We start from the raw sequence: 14,718 nt of genomic DNA, 5'->3' as shown, positions 1-14,718 counted from the left end.
TCAGAATTCATTTAAAACTGAGAAGCGGGTGGAATCTGGGGCTCTGCAGGTGAGACAGTGTCCCCTGCTTGGAGAAGTGGGGTGCCTTCAGACAGAATGTACTAAGTGGCTCTCCCTTCTTTCTGTCAATGAGGCTCAGGGAAATGCTCCCTGCCCAATTAGGCTGACTCTGTGGAGATTGCTTTCATCAAGCCTTGTTAAAAGGGGAGATAACACAGTGTGCTCCCTTCTCTCACATTGACTTTGAAGCCTGCTTTTAGCTGCCAGAGGAAATATTTGCCTTTCCCCTGAGCTGGTAGGTGAGCTCTGGAATTTATAGGTGATGCCTCTCCATGCTCAGTGTAACACTATCACTGTTCTTCTTCATTATGAGGGATTAATGACCAGGAGAGAAAAAAAGACCCTGTATATGTCATAAAGAAATCAGGAGTTTTGGAAAAGATTCTCCAGACCCTATCTAGAGTGCCAGTACTCACCGCTTCTCATGCTATGCCACTTACAGGGAATCTGTGACAGAACAATTGTTGCAAAAATGAACCTTAAACACCACTTTTTGTTTGTTTGTTTTTGAGACAGGGTCTCGCTACATAGCCCTGGTTGGCCTGATACTCACTATGTAGACTTGGCTGGTCTTATACTCACAAAAAATATGCTCATTTTGTCTCCTGAACATCACTTTAAGAAAGAAAAATATTTTAACTTTCTTCTTTCACAATTTTATGCACACAGATGTAAAACTCTTAAAATCACATTTCTACGATTATCTTTCACCCCTCTACCTTCCCTGTCAAATGTCTTCCTTTTCCCAAGACCCCTCCTATTATTATTATTATTATTATTATTATTATTATTATTATTATTACTACTACGAATTTACTTATTATTACCTACATGAGCTCGGATAAGGAGTTCTTTACAGGAACAAGGGCAACTTACCAGTAGACTCTTTATTGAGGATTATTAATCCCTTTCCCAATGCAACCAGTAATTGTTTATTGCTGCTCAGGAAGGGGTGGGGCCTCAAGAATTCTTGTTTCTTCTCAAGGAGATCTACTCTTGTGCAGCTCTTGTGCTTATAAGCATGGCTGCTTGTTCGTGTTGTTCACGTATAGCAACCATGTCGTGCCTTGAACGCAGCATTCATGTCACTTTGTCCTCTGGTAAGGGGCTACTTTTATTATACAACCTCAGGATCTCTCTTGGCCCCCAATGCCACTATGTCATTGGGATTCTATAGTAATCATACCAGATATTTGAAAATTCCTTGGCCTGAGTTCAAAACTGTTCACAAGTCAGCCTTACGTTACCCCATCAACAACTCTTGCTCAGTGACCAACAGGTGGGATGTCCCACGTAACTCCCAACATGTGATGGGACAAGTTTTGTTACTACCTCATTTATTTGCAAAGGCTATTGTTTATGTCTGTTCAGCATCTGTGGAGGCTCCTTCCTTTTTTAGTCATGGTACTCCTACCTTCAGGCAAATGTCTTCCTTTTCTAGTCATATGTTACTGGAGAACTGACCAGTCACAGAGCCTCATTGCCCTGGTCACAGAGCTTAGTCCAAGGATGGACACATCCAAAGTGGATGAACTCTCCCCTTATCTTCCTTTGGGCACAAGGTTGTTAAATGTTAAGTCCAAAGCCATGTGTAACCATATTTTTATTATGAAGGGACAGGTGAACTAAGAAAAGAAGTAGAAAAGAAAAACACTGAAATACAAGAGATTTTATCTGAAAAGCCATTTTCTAACTTTCCTCCTTTTCTTGACTTTAGTTTCTAGTTTGTGATGGTTCCGGGATTGCCTTGTGCGCCAACACATCACTCAGTGACTCTTGGTACTAATTGGTTTCGCTTTGTCTCTATACTATCAAGAATTCCCAGTGGCTTTTGACCTTTCAGTAAATGAGGGAGAATTTCTAAATCTTCCTCAAAGGAGTCCCTTAAGTAGAGATTTCTAGCTGAAGGTTCATGTGATGGGTGGATTTAAGGTTGGATGGTGTTACACAGATTCCTAAGGCACTTGCTGCTTTTGGATGTGGGGAAGTAGGAAGAGCAGCGAGAATAGTTTTAGGGAGGTCATGTAGAAGGACTCCCCATGGTGAAGGCACCACAGGGAGGCATAATGAATCCTCAGGTTGGCCCTGCGTACCATGAGCAGCTAGGTATGTTTCCTTGGAATGTGTGGGAAATAGTCACACACTCATTGCCAGGTAATCACAAGTGATGTTTCTCCAGAAGGAACCTCTGAGGGCAAGCAACCAGGATCACCCACTTTCAAGAGGCGGAGGAATATCATTCTTAGGTTTCCAGCTGGGTTAATAACAGGGTTAAAATACCATCGCCAGTAGTTGCACCTGAAACAATTTCACATGCTCCCTCCGCTTTCTCACCCATGTTGGTATCCTAGTCTCGACTCTCTTAGCTATCAGGGCATCCTGTAACTATCTCACTTAATATCATATTTAATATTTATATAATATTTAATAGTCTATCCTATTTACTATTTCTGTAACTGTCTTACTATGATTCTCATATCTGGCTTTGCTCATCTTCTACTGGTGTCTGTTTACTGAGATGATATTTAAAGACTTATGTAATTTAGTAGTATTTACTTAAGATCTCAGCTTTGTCTTGAGAAGATTTCCATAGGTGCTAGCTAACAAACTGAGATGAAGAGGTTTCCTTGTCTTGAGACTCATGAAAATATCCTAATCTCTTCCTCCAGATGTTATGGATGTATGGGGTCTATTACTGGCTAAAAGTAGAGGTTAGTTTCGCTTTCAGCTCTTCCACGTGTTAGCTGAGAAGCCTTGGCTGGGCACTTGGCTTCTCTTTCTTCCTTTCTTCATCTTGTGCTAACACCTCTCAGATGATCTCAGAGAGATAATGTGCTAAAAGCATTTAGCACCGTGTCTAAAGTGTAAGCGCGGACTTTGAAAATGTTAGCAGCTGTTGATATATATTCATGTGTATGTAGATATTGTAAATGCTCTGTAAGGTTGCATAGAGTTCTTCTCAGCGACTCTAATACTTGTCTATGTTGGGCTTTGGGATTTTTTTTTTTGTGTAATCTACACCTTAACTGTATTGATTTTCGTGTGTTTCTCTGTGTGAGATTTACCCAAGCAGATTAAATTCTTAGGAAGCTTGTACTAATGGCGGGCTTTCTGAAGAGATAACACCTTCCACAAAGTCCCTTTAGTGCTTATGGACCCAGTGGAATCTAGAGCCTTTGTTTCTCTGTTTTCTCTGGTTTATCCTGTTCATTTTAAAGAAAGACCATGTGTCTCTTCAGGCATATCCCTGCCCTCAGAGACAGGCCCTGTGTCCAGACAGAGCTCCGGATACAGCCAAGTGAAATTTGCTTTCTATTAAGTTGTACAGTCAAGGAGCGAATCTCCCAGTTGAATTCCTGGACTCAGAGGTCAGTGGCTCTGGAATAAACAGCCAATTTTTGCAATATTTTCAGAAAGAGAAATATGTCATAAGAAGACTGAGATTTCACCTCCTTCCTCCTTGAGGTTCCCATCTATAAAATTAAAATCCCCGAAATCTATGGCAAACTTGTCCAAAGAATGGGAAGATTTCTACCAAGCATTCCTGGTGGCAGTGTAAAAGAAACAACAACCCAAACGTTCAACACTGGCAGAGTAGAGCTTTCTTATTGGCAACCATTCCTTCTGGATTATAGATAATAGAATCTATGTAAATCACCAGCAACTGGAGATTTTAGGTGGAAATGTCAGGGCCAAACTTGTGCTGGAAGAGAAGCTAATTGAGGCCTCTATTCTTTAGATTGATGTCCCGTGTCACCCCTTTGTGCTGCCTTCCCAATTAAGGAATTTTCCCATATGCATACTCCCCGTGGCCTATAGCGTTCCTTCAGAGTCCTTATCATTTTCCAATAGTTACTGGCTTATGGGGCTACCTACATCAGCGTGGATGTTTCTCATAACATAGCAGGTGCCACAAGGCGAGGGATGATGTTCACAGCGTCTGACATGTCACAGCCAATCAATGATGAGAAGTCCTCCTTGTTTGTGAAGGAGTGTGGAAGGATCTGATTATTTTTAAGTGGGAGATGCTTTCACTCTGGACTTCTTGGAAGGCCCATATTCTCAGGAACATGGGCCAGCAGAGACTGTCCAATGCAGTTGGACTGAGAGGCAGAGAAATGACATCTTGCTGACACAAGTCTAGCAGCCTTTGGTAATGCTCAAGTCTGGAATTACACCTTATTAATGTCATCTGCTGAGAAAAGCAGTGCTTTAGATAAAAATGGGAAAGAAGTCAGAGGGCAAGTTGAGAATGTGACGGAAATGACAAAGCTCTTTCTTTGAGATGTGATGTCCTCACATGTCCTGAGAATTTCATCCCATCCATTTTTCTTCTTTCTCTTGCTTCTGTATTTTCTGTTCTTTAGCTGTGCTCTGGGGCCTCAACTTTCCTGGATACCTGCCAGGTTCCTTGAAAGGCTGGGGGCTGCCTTTCTCAATCTTGTAGCATTCTGTAGACCAATATGGTGAGTCTACAGAATGTGCTGAGAGTCCTCCAGACTCCTCAGGATGAAACTTTCCTTTGGATGAAACATCCTCTCTCTTGCTGATTTTGTCTCTGTTAATAGCACCACTTTGCTAAAATACCCTGCAAGTCATCTGTCTAAAGAGAAAGACACAACCTGGTAGGCCATGGACTTAGATGGTATTTCAGGAGGTATGTGCTCATTCACTCATCAACCCACATTTAGTCAACACTGTTAATTATCGGAGGTACAGTGCTGTTTGGGGAATGAGATTATAAAGAAAGACATGAGTTCTTTCCTCATTGAATGCAATGTGGAGGGAGGTAGCAGTTGCTACTATACCATCAGACAAGTGTATGATTTATAAGTGAGGGATGACTTAGCAAGCAGAAGCTCCAATGCTGCGCACATGTACTGTCAAGGACTAGGGTTGACAGTTTCTTTTTTTCTGTAATGAAGCAGTTGGTAAATATTTTGCTATTATAGGCCAAATGGTCTTTGGCTATTTCCTTTTTAATTTTATTTATATATTTATTTATTACAATTTATTTACTTTATATCCTCACTGCAGCCCCTTCCCTTGTCTCCTCTCAGTCCCACCCACACTACCTCTTCTCTTTCTATGCCCTCTCCCTAGTCCACTGATAGGGGAGGTCCTCCTCCCCTTCGATCTGCCCCTGGCCTATCAGGTCTCATCAGGGCTGTCTGCATCGTCTTCCTCTGTGGCCTGGCAAGGCTGTACCGCCTGGGGGTGGTGATCAGAGAGTCTGCCACTGAGTTCATGTCAGAGACAGCCCCTGGACCCCTTATTAGGGAACCCTAACTGAGCAGCCAATGGGCTTCCTTTGAACAGGGGGTCTAGGTCCTCTCCATGCATGGTCCTTAGGTGGAGTATTGGTCTCTGCAGCCCCCTCTGGGCCCAGGTATTTTGGCTCTGTTGTCCTCCTTGTGGAGTTCCTGTCCCCTTCAGGTCTTCCTAGCTCCCTCTTCTTCCATAAGGATTCCGGCACTCTGCCCAAAGTTTGGCTATGAGTCTCAGTATCTTCCTCCATACCCTGGTGGGTAGAGTCTTTCAGAGGTCCTCTGTGGAAGGCTCCTGTTCTGTTCCTTGTCTTCTCCTACTTCTGATGTCTATCTTGTCTGCCCTTCTGAATGAAGATTAAGTACCTTCTGTAGGGTCCTCCTTGTTGTTTAGCTTGTTTAGGTCTGTAGATTTTATGTTTATCCTATATTATATGGCTAATATTCACTTATAAGTGAGTATATATCATTTGTCTTTTTCTCCTTCTGGGTTGCCTCACTGAGGATTGACTGCAAATTTTATGATTTCCTTTAATTGCTTCGTAGTATTCCATTGCGTAAATGTACCACACTTTCTATATCTTCTCCTCCGTCGAGGGACATCTGGATCGTTTCCAGATTCTGGCTATTATGAATAGAGCTGCTATGGACATGGTTGAGCAAATGTCCTTGTTGTGTACTTGAGCATCTTTTGGATAAATGCCTAGCAGTGGTATAGCTGGATCTTGAGGAAGCACTATTCCTTATTTTCTGAGGAAGTGCCAGATTGATTTCCAAAGTGGTTGTACAAGTTTACATTCCCACCAACAGTGGAGGAGGGTTCCCCTTTCTCCACATCCTCTCCAGCATGCATCATCCTTTGAGTTTTTGATGTGAAGTAAAATCTCAGGGAGGTTTTGATTTGGATTTTCTGAATGACTAAGGATGTTGAACATTTCTTTTTTTTTTTTTTTAAATATGCTCCTACTTACCTAAAATTAATTTATTTTTATTAATTACAGTTTATTCACTTTGTATCCCAGCTGTAGCCTCCTCCCTCGTCCTCTCCCAATCCCATATTCCCTCCTTCTTCTTCTCCCATGCCCCACCCCAGTTCACTGACAGAGGAGGTCCTCCTCCCTTTCCATTTGACTCTAGCCTATCAGGTCTCATCAGGACTGGTTGCATTGTCTTCTTCTGTGGCCTGGTAAGGCTGCTTCCCCACTCAGGGGGAGGTGATCAAAGAGCCATCCACTGAGTTCATGTCAGAGACAGTCCCTGTTCCCCTTACTAGGAAACCCACTTGGAGACTGAGCTGCCATAGGCTATATCTGAGCAGGGGTTCTAGGTTATCTCCAAGTGTGGTCCTTGCTTGGAGTATCAGTCTGAAAAAGACCTCTGTGCCTAGATTTTTTGATTCTGTTGCTCTTCTTGTGGAGCTCCTGTCCATTCGATATTCCTTTGTTGAGAATTCTCTGTTTAGCTCTGTACCGCATTTTTTAAAATTGGATTACTTGCTTTGTTGGCGTTTACCTTCTTAACTTCTTTATATATTCTGGATATCAGTCCTCTGTCAGATACAAGGATGGTGAAGATCTTTGCTTAGTCTGTAGGCTGTTGTTTTGTTCTGATGACAGTGTTCTTTGCTTTACAGAAGCTGTTCAGTTGCATGAGGTCCCATTTATTGATTGTTATTTCTAGAGCCTGTGCTGTTGGTGTTCTGTTCAGGAAGTTGTCTCCTGTGCCAACGAGGTCAAGGCTCTTCCCCACCTTTTCTTCTAACAGATTTAGTGTATCTGGTTTTATGCTGAGGTCTTTGATCCACTTGGACTTCAGAAGAGGTGATCACTATGGGTCTATTTTCATTTTTCCACATGTAGACGCCCAGTATCAACACTATTTGTTCAAGATATTGTCTTTTTTCTAGGTCTTTGGCTGTTTCCTTGTGGAAAAAGGTCACACACTACAACTTCTTTGGTCCTAATAAAGCTTTATTTATGACCATTGAGATATGAATCTAACATAAGTTTTATATGTCACAAAATATTATTATTATTTCTAGTTAACTTATTATTAATTAATTTTATGTCTGTGTATGTTTGTGCATTGATCACATGCCTCAGTATGTGCGTATGTGTGTCTGTGTGTGTGTGTGTGTGTAGAATAGAGTACAATTTTCAGGAGTTGGTTATCTCCTTCCAGCATGTGGGTTCTGAGAACTCAACTCAGGTCATCAGACTTAATGGCAAATACTTCTGCCCAGAATCACCTGAAGGGCACACAAAAATATTGTTTTTTTTTTTTAAATCTAGTTTTACCATTTATATTTATTTCCTTTAAAATTATGTTTATGTATGTGTGTCTGTGTGTGGGTATGTACAAATGAGTGTGGGTGTCCAAAGATGACAGGGAGTCTCTTGAGCTGGAGTTACAGACAGCTGACATGAGAACTGAAGCTGGCTTTTCTGCAAGCAGTGTACATTCTGTGATGGTTTGAATGAGAATGGGCCCCACAGGCTCATACATTTGCATACTTGGTCCCCAGCTGGTGGAACTGTTTGGCAAGCATTGGGAGGTGTAGCTTTGTCAGAAGAGATGTGTCACACTGGATGTGGGCTTTGAAGTTTTCAAAAGCCCACACCATTCCCCGTTAGCTCTTTCTTTGCCTCTTACCTATTGGCAGGGACTTAAGGCCTCCTGTGCTGCTCTAGCATCATTTCTGCCTGCTTCCATGCTCCTTGCCACGGTGCTCATGGGCGCTAACCCTCTGGAACTGTAAGAACCCAATAAACTCTTCTGTAAGTTGCCTTGGCCATGGTGTCTCTTCACAGCAATAAAAAAGCAGCCAAGACATTCTTACCTGCTAAGCCATCTCTCCAGCCATGATTTATTTTATTTTTAATTTGTCTCTGTGTGGGTTTGCTCATGAGAGTGTGGTTATCTGCAGAGGGTGGAAGAGAGAGAATGTCAGTTCTCCCTAGAGTGGGAGTTGTGGGCAGTTGTGACTCATCCCATATAGATACTGAGAAATGAACTCCAGTCCTCTGAAAGAGTACGTGCTCTTAACTGAGCTACCTCTTCAGCTTCACATATAATTATTTTAAATTTAACTTTATCCCCAACTTAAACAAACAAACAAACAAACCTCTTATCTTGTGAGACCAGCTAAAACATGTATGGGGCTGGATTTGATTAGAGGATTATATGTTGCCAGTCCCTGGTCTAGGGAACGGAGGAAGAGCTTTCCTGAACGAGAATTTGTTTAGTTTAGTTTTTCCAAGACAGGGTTTCTCTGTGTAGCCTTAGCATTTCTGGATGGAGCTTGCTTTGTGGATCAGGCTGACCTCAAACTCACAGAGATCCATCTGCCTCCGCCTCCTGGGTGCTGGGGTTAAAGGCATGCACCACCACGCCTTTAATGATGGGAGACTGCATCCAAGAAGGCTAACTTATGGGACAATGGTGGTGCTGATGTGGTTGGTGAAGGGTGTTGTGAAAGAACTGTGTATGGAGGCCGTGTCATAAACAAAAGGGAGTGTATACAACTAAGGGAAGAGTGGAGACTTTCACGACCCGCGGCATTTTCTAAAAAGAATCTACTTGATTTGGCTTCAACCAATGTTTTCTAAACTGTGTGTCTGCAGATCCATTTCAGGGCTTAGTACCCAGTGACATGCATGGGACACATATTTTGGGAATGCAAGTCTAGGGAGTCTTTGGCTATAAAGGAACCGTAGAATATTGTCACTACTTTTGTTCGAAGAAACTTAGCCATGCAAATGACCCCAGTGCCCATGGAGCACTTTCATAAGGGTATTTCTGGGCCTTTGTGTCTCTTGATTGTGGGATCTTTTAGGCTGGAATTCTCTTCCACTGTTTTTGCTACAGCTCAAGTGTGGACTTGCCTCAGGGCAAGGGGACTGGTGGGATGGCTCCCACAGGCCCCTGTCTGCAGTGTAACGATGCTATTATAGTTGCGAGAGAATTGAATGTATTTTACCAAATGCCCAGTGGGGGAACAATAACGGTGGATATTTAGCTGAAGATGACATACAGCTCCTCCGGAGAGCTGTGAGACCCTATTGATTCTCACTTCATAAAATGCTTATTGGAACACTCTAATATCTGTGAGAGCTGCTCCATGGATGTGGAGTATCCCAGGGAAATGGCAGGAAGGACTGAGATAAATTTGTCCTCAAAAACCTGCAAGTCTTGAGTTGACAGAGCAGGACCCACCAACCATCCATCTGGTTTACTTAGCTATGTGCATTCCTCCCAACCCAAGCATGGATGTTTGCTGTTGCCTTTAAAGACATTTTTAGAAACTTAAATTTATTTATTTATTTTTTTCTCTGTGAGGGCACATGTATGCACTGGGTTTACAAGCACCAGGTGTGTACAGATGCCCGTGCAGTCCAGACAGAGGGCACTAGGTTCCTTGAAACTGCAGGTACAGGTGGTTGAGAGCTGCCATGTGGGATCCAGCTCCTGCTGTTGCTTTTTGAATGCAGGAAAATGTCCTTTTTTTTAACTTAAAATCTCATCCTTCTGATGGATGGAGGAGATTTTGATAAGCGCTTTCGGTGAGCATTTTAAAAAGCACCTTTTAACTTTATTTGTGCGTGTGTACGCTCGTGTTTGTGTGAGTGCACACACGCATATGCTTACAGGTGCCTGTGGAGGTCAAAAGAGGGCGTGGGAGCCACTGGGAAGACAGATGCCTGCCTGATGTGGGTGTTGGGACCCAGAAGTCTGGGCCTCTTGATTGAACAGCAAGGGCTGCTAACTACCAAACCATCTCTCCAGCCACCAGATGGATGTATTCCAAGCTACTGTGTGGTTTTCAATTGCGTTTCTATGGAGGGTTCATGTTAGGATGCAGGACAAGGGGATTCAGGGAAAAGCATTATGAGAATACTTCTCTAGGATGCCAGTTGACATACTGTGAAATGGAAAATTCCAGGGCTGTGCATTTAGCACCAAGGAGCTCAATTTGCTCTGCTTTGAGTCTCATCCTATTTCTCTTCTGTTTGGTTCTTCTTAATTGTCACACCTCAGTCTTGGAACCAAACACGGAAGAAAGTAATGCACAATTAGTCTCCATTCCTTTGCTCAATGCTGTGGCTGGGGTAAATAAACCATTTGGGAGCATCTGTGGTACTTTTCCATTATCCTTGTGAGGAAGCTGTGTTTATCATATACCAGAGCCATTTGCTGTAAATGGGGCATTTATCTTACTTCCTTCATTTGAGTTTAAATCCTCAATTGGCCTCCATGTAAATCTTAAAATTATGAAGCACAGAAGCTGGAGGGGTAGTATAGATTCTCAGACTGGGCTTTCTCATTTTTCAGAAGAGGTACTGGGATCATGGAAGAGCCAAGGCTAACTCTCCCTCTCTCTCTCTCCCCCTCCCTCCCTCCCTCTGGATTCTTACTATGGGGCTCTTTCTGGTCTAGCTTCTGTTTGTTACCCACCGCTGGCAGTCCTACGACAGGGTATTGATTTTCTCTTTCACTTTAATGTAGGCAACAACCTTATATGAATCCTGATGTCAGCAGATGAGATGGTCTCTACCTAAGAGAGTTAAGCCATGGCACCCATCCATATGTATGGAGAATTGTGAGGAACAGAGACAGGGCATGCCATTTGACTAAGTGGAGAGAAAACTGTGGGAATAGGGCTAGGGAGTATTTCAGAGTAGCCAGATATATAGATTCTCATGAAAAACAGCACAAATAATAAGCAAACTGTCTTTGTTCCTCTTGTATGTATGGCCAGGGGGGAAGAGTAACCGGCAAGGGATTTATGTGGATCAGTTACTGGCTTCTTTACATGATCCTTTTGTGAGACATCTGTACAAGGCAAGGCTGCAGATGAAGCTAAGGGGGTTTTGCGGGGCTGGAGTGTATGTGTGTGAAGCTTAGTTTTAAAGCTCTTTAATTTTTTTAAAGTATTATTTAACTTGAGAAAGAGGAAAGAATGTATTTTTTTTTCAGTGAACTTTTGCTTTCTGAGCACTCGAGAGGGACTCATACCATACTCTTCCAGAAACTTCTTGGCCTGGGCAACACCCCCATTCCATTTTCTTGCTGCTTAAATTGATTGGTGATTAAAGAACATGGAACCTTGTGTGGGATTTCCAGATACTGCCAAATAAAGTGCAGATACCCTGCTAAGTTTGCCATTTAGATAAACTATGATTAATTTTTTTAGCACAAGTACATCTTAAATATTGCATGAGGGTCCTAGATTTTTATTTGCTAAATATGGCAATGCTCCTCATGGATGAGTAACTGAAGGTTTATGGTAAAAAGACTAATGAAATAGGAACTTCTCTGGGTTCTCGGGGTCCTTCCTTACCTCAGAAATATGAGCAGGTTTAGGGGAAAGAAATGAGTTTCCCTGGTGCCATGGCGGGCGGCTGTTGGCTGATTATGGCCCTCAGCCCAAATGTTTTCTCACTCTTGGTATAATACAGTGAATTAGGTCAATTAGGAAGATGAACAGCATGGGTTGGCATGTTTTGGGAAGCTCCAGAAAGAAGTCAGACTTGAATTGTTGAACTAGCAAAGGTGGAAGAGTTCTGGAATGGCATTCTGCTGAGGAGACTATGTAAACCAAGGACAGAGACGGGTTTTTATTCAACGGAGGAAGAAGTAGTGTCTGTGCAGCATGGCCCTGTCACTGGGCTGGGGGATTCACTGGCTTTCAAGAGGGGAGCCCAGAAGCCTCTCTCGTGCTGCAGGCTTAAGGAAGTGGATTTCATTTGCAATGCCTGTCAAAAGGAAGTCTTGGGGATTGAGTAGGTAAGTCAGCTCCATGTCTGCAATCAAAGCAAATTTTAAAGACAGAGCTATTTTAAGAAATTGAACAGGAACTTTTAACTCTCTAGAGTGAACTTGCTTCTCAGAGAGTTAGAAGTTTCACCGATAATTTTTATTTCTCTAGGGAGGAAGCATAGCAATATCTCAATTCTCTGAGAAAATGAGTTAATAATGGTGCATGGCAGAAATTTTCCACAATGATCATCATGGTACTTCTGGTGGGAGGAGGCCACAAGTCAGAACTTCTGTTCACAGAGGTCTCTCTCCTTGTGTCTGTATGTGCTGTGTGTACATGTTTTACATATATGTGTGGCATGTATGTCTGTATATGCATGTTGTATGTATATATGTGTTATGCATGTGCTTTGTATGTATGTTGTTTGTATATATCTGTTTTAAATGTGCATGGTATGTGTATCTATACATAGCAAATGTGTGTTCAATCTCTGCATGTGTGTTGTGTTTGTATATTGTATGTATGTCTTTGTCTTGAGCATAAGTGTTATTTGTGTCAGTATATATGTTGTACATGTGTATTTGATATGTATTTTGTTTGTGTGTCTGTGCATGTACATGTTATGTGTGTGTGTTGTATGTACAACTCTCTATGTACATGTGTGCTTCATATCATGTGTTGTATGCATAACTCTCCATGTGTATGTGTGTTTCACATGTGTGTTGTATGCATGTCTCTATGTATATTTTGTATGGGTGCTATTTGTGTGTATCTGTGTGTGTTATGATTGTGTGTTGTATGTATGTTTGCGTATGTGTGCATTATGCATGCATGCTTTATATATGAGTCTTTGTGTGTATCATATGCACGTTTTTGGGTGTGTATTTGTAGGTCTGCATGAATGTGTGCGTTGTGGATATGTGTTTATATGTCTGTGTATGTGTTATGTGTTGTGCGTGTCTCTGTGTGTAAATGTTTGTACATGCATGTCCCGAGTGAAATAATTACTGGGTTTCCACAGCTTTGGATATAAGTTTTCCTCATTCGAGTAGAGAGGCACATGCATAAATGGGCAGTTTGGTACAATGAACATTCTAACTTGACATTTCTAAGCGGTTGGTAAGGAAAAATCATAGTCAATGTAAAGGGTTTGGGATACTCACTGGAACGGAACATCTTTAGCATCTCCTGCACTTGTGGGCAAGAATTAATTAAGCTCGGGAGAAGAAGAAGATGTCAGAATGAAACACACCACTCTCCTTCTGGTCTGGTCCATAACGGGTCTAAAGCGCAGCAGGTGAAGAGTCGACCAACCCACGGGATGAGTGGTCACCCTTTCGTCTGGCCCTTAGTGTTTCCCACAGACTGATGGAAGGAGTGGGAATTGTGTGGACTAAGACAAGCATTTTCTTCTCTGTTAGAGTTAAAAGACCCGACAGGGACAGCTGTGCCTGCGACATAGGACTAAGGAGCGTGACTGTGGAAGTTTAGACAGAGATGGCCGATCTGTGCCTGTCGGCGCACGGAGCCGAGGGCATTCTGGATCAGTGGATGCAATGACGCTGCCAGCTATTTTCTTTTCAGTTCTGTCCAGTTCTGTGGAAACTGTGCTCCAAAGCGAGGCTCTACCCGAACAGACTGCTTTCTTTCCCCCTATGCTAGCATTCTATATGGGGAGACGGGAAAGAGGCCTCTTGGGAACCAGGAGTGTGAAGGCTTCACACAGTGAACAAACTGTGACTCTGTACTCTAGCTGGGAAAAGAAGTGCCGTTTCTTAACACGGGCGCTTACTCGAAAGGCTAAGCGGGAGACACCCTGTAGCTGAAAAATGTCCCAAACTGAACTCCAGAGAGCCAGCATCTGCACATAATTACTGAGGATGCACGGTTCTCTTATGGGTGCTCACTTAGGAACGCATTTACATTTACAGTCACAGCTCATTAGGCGGCTTGTGGATTTGGTTTGAACATTTTAAGTGGGATTGTTTTTAATCTTTGGAGGCACTATAAACCCACAGTCATGCTCAACTACTGCAGACATTTGGAAGGGAAAAAAAAATGTTAAGACTAGCTTGTTTTGCCTCCTAGGAAGAGTTTTATAAAGTAGAGGTAGGAGTGACCATGAATAATCCAAGTGGGACATTTGTTTTATCTTTTTCCTCTGGGAGCCTAAGGTTTCTGGAACCATCGTGGCCAAAAGTCAAGTTACTTGCAATGCTAATGGAAGAGGAACAAAATTAAACGTGACTTTTGAGTTGTTATAAAGAAAATCATAAAATAACAGATCTTTCAAACAGATGTTTAATTTTAAAATAGTAAACACTGCAGACTTGCCAATGACTGTCAATGGTTTGAAAAACCAATTCAGTCTCTTCCCTTGGGCTCTTGCGTGGATTGTGATGAGAACTGTTGGTCTTTAGCAAGGCAGTCGCTATTTGCAAGTGTACCATCTAAATGAAAGTTTTCTGTCTTTTGGAAACGGAGACATTTGCAATTTATTCATGGTGCCAGGTGTTCCTTAGCTGTGTGCTTTGGGATCTGAGTTCAGTGCCTGTAGTTTTCTTTTCTTCTTCTTCTTCTTCTTCTTTTTTAATGGGAAAACAGTAAAATGAGAGATGTGTTGTTGGGCTG

The sequence above is a fragment of the Psammomys obesus genome, unplaced genomic scaffold, assembly GCF_907164565.1.
Source record: "Psammomys obesus unplaced genomic scaffold, mPsaObe1.curated_primary_1811, whole genome shotgun sequence".
Lineage (NCBI taxonomy): Eukaryota > Metazoa > Chordata > Mammalia > Rodentia > Muridae > Psammomys > Psammomys obesus.
The sequence above is the reverse complement of the archived record's forward strand: the minus strand, read 5'-3'. Positions refer to the sequence as shown.